We start from the raw sequence: 9,326 nt of genomic DNA, 5'->3' as shown, positions 1-9,326 counted from the left end.
GTTGCACGTAGAGTTTAGCATTATGTCTCATTTGCTTTGTGCCACTCACTGTACCACATATCTTTACACATTATGTCTTTACCTCAAACCCAAGAGGCAATTATCATTATCCCCATTTTATAGTTGAATAACCTGATACTTACAGAAGTTAAGTGACTTGCCACGGTTATTAGTAAGTGAAAGAGAAGGGACTCAAACCCTGGCTGATGGACTCTAAAATGGCATTCCTTATCTCTGCCTAACTCATGTCGTGTCCTGAATTAGACTGGGTTCAAGTCCTGGTTCAACCATGCTCTATGAATCCATTACTGATACATGACTATGAGCTGGTCACTCAACCTCTATACTCAGTTCCTTTATTGTAAATGAAAATAATAATAAGAGCTACCATCATCGAGCTGCTGTGAGTTATTAAATGAATTGATAAGAAGTTACTTGCCTAGTCCTAGCTGGTGTGGCTCAGTGGATTGAGTGCTGGCCTATAGACCAAAGGGTCACCAGTTCCATTCCCAGTGTAGGGCACATGCCTGGGTTGCAGGCCAGGTCCCCAGCAGGAAGTGTGAGAAATGCAACCACATGCTGATGTTTCTCTCTCTTTCTTTCTCCTTCCCTTCCTTGCTCTAGAAATAAATAAAGAAAATCTTTTTTAAAAAAAGTTACGTGCCTAAAACAGTGCACTTAACCATGCACATGGTAAGCTACATAAATGTAGTAATGAATAAAAATGTTTGCAATGAATAGATATAATCACCCTTCATTGCATGGCACTTGTTTCTCTCTCCTGGTTCTAGCAAATCTATTGTACATGTGCCTTTTACTGAAAGCCTACTCAAATCTGTTCTGGAAGCTAAAGGGGTATCAGTAACAAATGCTAGAATTAATTCCATATTTTGCTGCATTGAAGGATCTGTTGCAGAAATGTTTCCCTTGTCCCCTTAGAGGAGACCTGAGCAGGAACTGTCTGTCTTAATGAGGACTCCATCTGATGACACTAAAATGGTGCCCTCACAGCATTCCATCACCAAGAAGACAGGCAATGGATGATTAGTGAGAATAAAATTTTAGTTGAAAGTATTCAGGAATGGTTCTACTTTCCCATGTGGGCAAAACCTGACTGGAACTGGGGAGATCTTCCCTTCCTGGTTGCTTTTCAAGGTCTTGAGTAAGGCTCTAAAAAACATCCCAAGCCATCTGGCCAATTTTTTCATAATTGTGACTTCTCAAAGAAAACATGGTCAGAGAAGGTAAGTGGAAGAAAAGAAACTAATGAAATTCTTTCAACTTCATAGGGATGCTTTAAGTCTCAATCACTTATTTATTCATTTTTTCCTTTTATTTTCCCAATCCTTAATTCTGAAGCACCCATTATGTACAAGGAAATGTGCTAGTGTGGGAAATTCAAAGATGACTATCTTATTAGTGACCATTTATTGAATATCTGTCTACTTAGCACACTATGAGGAACAGGAAACTCTACTCCAAAGAGCTCAAGCAAAATAAGAAATTTATTGGATATAAATAAAACATCCCCTGGTAGGTCCCAGCCTTTGTGGGGCTTCAACCAGCGCCTCATCCAGGGCCACAAGTGATATCATTTGTGTCCATCTCACCATCTGGGCTTCTCAGTTCTGCTTCCCTCTGCAATGGTTTTAGACTCTGCAGACCTCTAGGAAGCTGCCTCATGGCTTCAAGGCTGGCAGGGAGGGCCCTTGTCTATGCCAGTTCCTCCAGCAAAGCCTCAGGATTCACTCTAATTTGGTGTGTTTGGCCTGACTCGAATCGCATACCCGTCTCTAACTGGCTAGACCTGAAGCATCTGCTCTCCGTTGGTGTCTGAAATAAGATTCACCTAAAGGTCATGGATTGTGAGATGGAAGAGGTTGCTGCCCAGAGGAAGAACAAGGTATTGTAACCAGAAAAAAAGGGAATAGAAATTAAATGTCCATTATGATTGGATGGCATAAAAAGCTCTCCAAATCTATTCTCCTCTGATTTTCCGTTGGGCTCAAGGCCACATAGATAAAGAAATACGCTCCAGCTTCCCTTGAAGCTAGGTTGGTTATAGGACTAGGTTATGGAATATAAGCAGAAAGGTAGGATGAGGTTTCCAGGTTTCTTCCTTCAAAGAGAGCAGGTTCTTGCCCTTTGTACCTCTCCTGTTCATCCATTCTATCAGCTGGCGGTGTTCTGACCCAGAAGCAGATGGCCATACCCGAGGGACAGCTAGCAGAAGCCAAGATATGCCAAGGCCAGAATTCAAGCAGAAATTGGTTTGACTTTAAGCCTATTGTTTTTTTCCACTGAGCCATTTTATCAAGGACTGGTACACAAAGAGTTTACTCAGTGACAGGCATGAGATGAGAGTATAATATACAAAGACACATCAGAATGGAGTCTGAGCAAGTTCACAGCTCAGTACTGACTTTGTGGACTTTGGAGTGAGAAGCTCCCCTACTTACTAAATGTAATTACAGGCAAGTAAAGAAATCTTTCTAAGTCTCGTTTCCACCTATGTAAAGTAAATAGTGATATTGCAGAGATGTAATGAACTAATGAATATAAAGTGACTAGAACAGTTCTTGGCACTAAGATTGTAGTAATTTTCTATCCTCCTCATCTTTCCCCTCCAACTAAGAATGTGATAAGTACCAGATGAAAAGCACTAAGTGTTTTAAGACAAGAAGTTAGTTTGAGCTGAGTCTTAAGAATAAATACTATTTCAGTTCTTTTTGGATATTCAGGTCCTATTGTTAGAAATTCTGGGGCTAGGCCTAGAAATCTGCATGTTAAAAAGTATCTTTGTTTTTTCTTCTTTAGATGAACCATGGACCACATTTTGGGAAATGATTGGTTAAGAGATAACATTGGAGAAATAGGTGGAAGGAGGGAAGGAAGGAAGGAAGGAAGGAAGGAAGAAAAGGAAAGAAGGAAGGAAGGAAGAAAGGGAGAAAGGGAGGAAGGAAAGGAGGAAGGAAAGGAGGAAGGAGAAAGGAAAGAAGGAAGGAAGGGAAGAAGGAAGGGAGGAAGGGAGGAGGGAAGGGGAGGAAAAAATACAGAATGAAAGTAAATATTGGAAAAACTCTGCTGAGCCACAAAACTTGAATTCGATACTTAATAAAGACATTTTTCTGTTTTTGAATAAAGTTTTTAATCCACCCTTTGATTTAGAAAAGGTAATCTGATCATTGTATGTTTCAACATACAATGGCTTGGAGGAAGATAACTGAATTAGGCACCTCACATGTGTGCTGTTACAAGGATGGTAACACAAAGTACTAATAGAAATTAGAAAGCTTTTTAAAATGCTGTTTGGGAGACGAATGATGAGGAACTTAGGTTAGAATAAGTTCTATTTAAGAGGCTATCAGTACATGTAGCAGCTAGTGAAAAGGCAGATCTGAAGTTATTTAAGGAGAAGTCAATAAAATTTTATATCTCTAAGTCAATTTTGAGCACTCCTCACAGCAGGTCTCTTCCTTTTCTGCTGGCTCAGCTATAGAGGCTGTGAAGATCCTGAACCCCAAACCCAGGGTGGCCTGAGCCCAGGCAGCATGGGCGGTCAACATCCATGCGGCCCAGGGGAGGTAGGATGTGCTGAGGACCAACTTGGGGCCTACAGGCACCGTGAAGATGCCTGTTTCTGTTTCTGGAGACATCAAACTTACTAATGGTGGCAATGCACTGCTTCATGAAATGTAAATTCAACACCCAACAGCCTCCTTAAAAGCCAAAGTAGCCACAGCCCAGGGTGACATAACTGGTGGTGGCACAGCCTCTGATGCTCTAATCATCGGTGAACTGCTGACACACGTGGATCTCTGCACTTCTGAAAGTCTTCATCCCAGAATATCAGCAGAAGGGTTTAAAGCTGCTACGGGAAAGGCACCACAGGTTTTGGAACAAGTAAAAATAAGCAACGAGATGAACAGGGAAATGCTCATAGATGGGGCCAGAACATCTCTGGTACTGAAGTTCATGCAGAGCTTGCTGATGTCGTAACAGAGGCTGTAGTTGACTCCATTTTGGCCATTAAAACATGAGATGAACCTATTGAGTTCTTCATGGCTGAGATCACGCAGATGAAACATAAATATGAAACTGATACAAACAATAAGAAGTCTTGTTTCGAACCATGGGGCATGGCAACCTGATATGGAAAAAAAGAATAGAAGATGCAAACATCCTCATGTGCAATGTGCCATTAGAATATGAAAAAAAACCACAAGTGAATTCTGGCTTTTTTTTTTCCAAGTGTGGAGAAAAGAGAAACTAGTAAAAGCTGAAAGAAATTCATTGAAGATAGAGTTAAAAAAAACTAATAGAACTGAAAAAGTTCAGTTCTTAGATAAAGGATTTGTTGTTATTCATCAAAAGGGAATTGACCCATTTTTCTTAAACACTTGTAAAAGAAGGCATAGTAGCTTCGCAGAGAGCCAAAAGGAGACATATGGAAAGGCTTACTCTTGCTTGTGGTGCAGTAGCTCTAAATTCTTTTGATGACCTAAATCTTGATGGTTTGGGACATGCAAGACTTGTCTACAAGAATACATTGGGAGACTAGAAGTTCACCTCTTTTGAGAAATGTAACCATCTTCACTCAATCACATTATTGCTCAGAGAAGAAAATAGGCAAATACCCAAATCAAAGATGCAATAAGAGAGGGCTTGAGGGCTGTTAAATTGCTATTGACAATGACTGTGTAGTTCTAGGTGCTGGTGCAGTGGAAGTGACAATGGCAGAAGCTCTGATTAAATACACGCTCAGTGTAAATATGGGCAGGGCCCAATTTGGAGTTCAAGCATTTGCTGATGCTCATTTTCTCATTATTCCCAAGGATTTTTGCTCAGAATTCTGGTTTTAATCTTCAGAAAACACTACTTAAAGTTCAAGCAGAACATTCAGAATCAGGTCAGTTTGTGGGTGTGAACTTTAACACAGGTGAGCCAATGGTAACAGCAGAAGTAGGCATCTGGGACAGCTATTGTGTGAAGAAAGAGCTTCTTCACTTCTGCATTGTGATTGTCACTAACATTCTCCTGGTTGATGAGATCATGCAAGACGGATTCTCTAAAAGGTTGAATTGAAGCTTCTTTTGTATTATTGAATCATGAAGACTCTACAGAATGATCCTAAGAATAGAGCTATGGAATTTTTGTCCTGGCTTCAAGTGATTTTCAAAGGAGTTCTCTTTTTAAAAAATGTTAAATGTATTTATTGATTTGAGAGAGAGAGCAAGAAAGAAACATCAATTTGTTGTTCCACTTATTTATACATTCATTGGTTGATTCTTGTATGTGCCCTGACTGGGGATCAAACCTGCAACCTAGGTATATCTGTATGATGTTCTAGCCAAATGAGCTGCCTGGCCGGGGCTTCAAAGAAATTTTCTTTTCACATATGAAGAAAGAAGAGAATGCTGGCATTTATTCAAATTCCAAAGTTTGAAGTTATAATTACAGTATTTTAAAAATAATACTCAGTGTTTACACATAAAGCAGGCCATTTTCACCCGATGCACAGGATGTTTTGTTTCAGCTTTTGTGATATTAAAACACATGTTAGAAAGCCATATGTTATCTACCTTATTAAATATTTCTTGAAAAATAAAATGAAGTAAAATTTCATGTCATTCTCCAAATTTTGGAACTTTAAAAAAAGTAACAATAACATCAGCAATAAAGACAATAATAATTTTGGCAAAAGTGATTATGGTTATTTCTATTAAACTCATTCAACCACCTTGGGGTCATATGGCCACTCAAACTGTCATCACTATCAGTTAGCAAGTAACTGAGCTACCTCGAACCAGTTGAAGAGCAAAGCAAGTGGAATGTGTGTAACCCAATCCCACCAGTAAAGCCAACCCACAGAGTGTATACGGTTGCCTATAGCTGAGGCTGCGTGCCCAATCTTGTAACTTAATAATCTTGTCAAAGTAATTGGCCACAGGTGGTCCACACAGCTGGGTGAACAGCTGAGCCTGTTCACTACTTTTGAGGTTGTCTTAACAAGTTGCTTGAAGTTGGGTGTGTATGACCTCTCTGCCCTAGTGATTCTCACCCAGAAGCAATTTTGTCCTTTGGGGAATATTTAGCAATATATGAAGACATTTTTTTATCACCACAAGGCATTGCTACTAGTATCTAGAGAGTAGAGGCTGTATCTTCCTCTAGTAATTTATTTTGTTTAGCAGAACACAATGACTGGGTTATGAACAGGGACAAAAATAAAGTAGGCCTATCCCAGCCCTAAACTTAAGAAAAGTATTAATGGGTCCTGAACTTGACAATGGAAAAGTGTGTGTGTGGAGGGAGGGAGAGAGAGAGAGAGAGAGAGAAAGAGAGAGAGAGAGAGGAGAGCCATTGTGAAAAATAATTTGCAAGCAGAGACAGCGATCCAAATCTGGACACAGAAAATCATTTAATGCTAAGCCCTGACAGCACATGCATAGCAATGCCAGAATCGTGAATAAGTTGGATGAATCAACCCAATAGCCTCCAATAACTGCACACAAATGGTGTGCAACAGGCACTGTCCCTTTTCTTCCCCAAAAATGAACAACAGAAAAATAAGTCAGGCAAATTCAGTCCTTCACAAAAATTCATCCTGTAATTTTCTACAGATTGGCAGTGATCACAGGAGTAGCATAACAAGAATATTGAAAGGGCAGGGAAGAAATGGCATTCCCAGAAACAATCAGCTTTGGCAGCACTTCCCTCCAAGATGGGCACAGGGAATTTCCTGACAGCTTGTATATTGCCTGCCAGGTGGGTGGTCCTGGAGTAGCAAGTAGGGAGGGATCAGCAGGACACAAAATGACAATAGGAACAGTCGCCCATAGCACAACTCTTGGTCTAGTCCAAACCCCAGAAGTCTGCAGATATGAAAGCTCTGGAATTATGAGTTACAAAGAGCAGAATAAGCAGGTTTAGAGGCAATGTAATTAGATTGTGCTGGAAAAAAGGTTGTCTTTCTCCTCTTTACAATGTTCCCTACCCACACACCTTATCCTTTAATGCAGTGTTAAGAAAATGACCCTAGCCTCCTTCAAAGTTGGCTAGCATATTCCTAAGAAAAGGCTATACAAGCCGTCAGCTCTAGAATCGGCCACAAGGAAGGAAAATTATCTTAAGAAATACAAATGAAAGTTGGCCTTTTCAGGGTTTATTAGTTTGAAAGCTAAATAAGCAAGATATCTTTCCCACATAGGGAAGGTGCTCAATTATACAAACTTTGCCTTCTCACAACTCCACCCTTTGTCTGTTTGTGTTTTTTAATCACATCAATTCAGAATGTCTCTTTTTAAAAAAATTCCATAAATTTATTCCAATGAATTAACCTCTTTTCCATTCACTCCAAAGTTTTTGCTTAGAAGTAGTGGCTTGATTGAAGTTGGTTACTCACTGTAGGTTTTTTGTTTTCTTTTCTTTTTTAATTGAATTTGTTGGGGTGCCATTGGTTTCAGGTGTGCAATTCTACAATAAATCATCTGTATATCATATTGTGTGTTCACCACCCTGTGTCAAGTCTCCTTCCATCACCATTCATCCCCCCTTTCCCTCTCCTACCTCCCTCCATCCCCTTTCCCTCTGGTAATCACCATACTATTGTCTGTGTCTAAGTTTTTTCTTTCTTAATCCCTTTACCTTTTTCACTCAGTCCCCCAATGCCCTTCTCCTCTGACAGCTGTCAGTCTGTTCTCTGTGTCTATGAGTCTGTTCCTATTTTGTTGGTTAGTTTATCATGTATATTAGATTCTACATATGAGTGAAATCATATGGTACTTGTCTTTCTCTCACTGGCTTATTTCACTTAACATGATACTCTCCAGGTCCATCCATGCTGCCACAAAAGGTAAGATTTCCTTCTAGTTACCATGCAGTATTCCACTGAATATATGTACCACAGCTTTTTTTATCCACTCATCTACTAATGGGCACTTGGGCCACTGCCAAATCTTGGCTATTGTAGAAAACACTGCAGTGAGTGCAGGAGTGCATATATTCTTCTGAATCAGTGTTTCAGATTTCTTCAGATATTTTGCCAGAAGTGGAATCACTGGGTCATAAGGCAGTTTCATTTTTAATTTTTTGAGATAACTCCATACAACTTTTCACAGTGGCTGCACGAATCTGCATTCCCACCAACAGTACATGGGGGTTCCCTATTCTCTGCAACCTCGCCAGACTTGTTGTTTGTTGATATATTGATGATAGCCATTATGACAGATATGAGGTGATATCTCATTATGGTTTTAATTTGCATGACTCTGATGATTAGTGAAGTTTAGCATCTTTTCATATGTCTTTTGGCCCTCTGTATTTCCTCTTTGGAGAGGGGTCTAGTCAGATCCTTCGCCCATTTTTAATTGGGTTGTTTGGTTCTTTTTAGAGTTGAGTTTCATAAGTTCTTTATAAATTTTGAATATTAACCCCTTATCATTGGTGACTGTGTTCTGCAATTCAGTGGGTTGTCTTTTCATTTTTTTGACGATTTCTTTTGCTGTGAAAAACTTTTTAGTTTGACATCGTTTCATTTGTATATTTTTCCTCCTGTTTCTCTTGCTCTAGGAGATATAATAAAAAAAACTGTTGCTATGAGACATATCTGAGACCTTATTGCCTATTTTTTTCTGGGATTTTTATGGTTTCTAGTCATACCTTTAAGTCTTTAATCCATTTTTGAGTTTATTTTTGTGTATGGTATACGAAGGTGGTCTAGTTTGATTTTTTGCACATATCCATCCAATTTTCCTAACACATTTATTGAATAGACTATCTTTACCCCATTGTATGTTCTTGCCTTTTTTGTCAAATATAAATTGACCATAAAAGTGTGAGTTTACTTCTAGGCTCCTTTTTCTGTTCCAATATTATGTCAGTACCTTGCTGTTTTGATTACTGTGGTCTTATAGTATAGTTTGATATTGGGTAGTATGATTCTTCAAACTTTGGTTTTCTTTCTCAATATTGCCATTGTTATTCAAGGTCTTTGGTGGTTGCAGATACATTTTTGGAATATTTGTCATAGGTCTATGAAATATGCCATTGGTATCTTGATAGGAATTGTATCAAATCTATAGATTACTTTGGTCATTACAAACATTTAAATGATGTTAATTCTTCCTAGCCATGAACACAGTATATACTTCTACTTATTTGTATCTTCTTCAGTTTCTTTTTCTAGTGTCTTACAATTTTCTGAGTACAGGTTTTTTACATTTTTGCTTAAATTTATTCCTAGGTATTTTTTTTGATGCAATTGTAAATGGAATTGTTTTCTTAGTTTCCTTTTCTGATGGATTATTATTGGTGTATAAAAATGC

At 38.9% G+C, this 9,326-nt stretch overlaps 1 pseudogene; it reads left to right on the top strand.

The window, feature by feature from the left end:
• Window positions 1-1,858: 1,858 nt before the first annotated feature.
• Window positions 1,859-5,085, top strand: LOC129062881 (T-complex protein 1 subunit zeta-like; annotated as a pseudogene).
• The last annotated feature ends 4,241 nt before the right edge of the window (window positions 5,086-9,326 follow it).

This window comes from Pteronotus mesoamericanus, unplaced genomic scaffold (assembly GCF_021234165.1).
Source record: "Pteronotus mesoamericanus isolate MK-2021 breed Mesoamerican mustached bat unplaced genomic scaffold, CSHL_Meso_final contig_164, whole genome shotgun sequence".
Classification (NCBI taxonomy): domain Eukaryota; kingdom Metazoa; phylum Chordata; class Mammalia; order Chiroptera; family Mormoopidae; genus Pteronotus; species Pteronotus mesoamericanus.
This window is presented reverse-complemented; position numbering and strand designations above follow the sequence as displayed.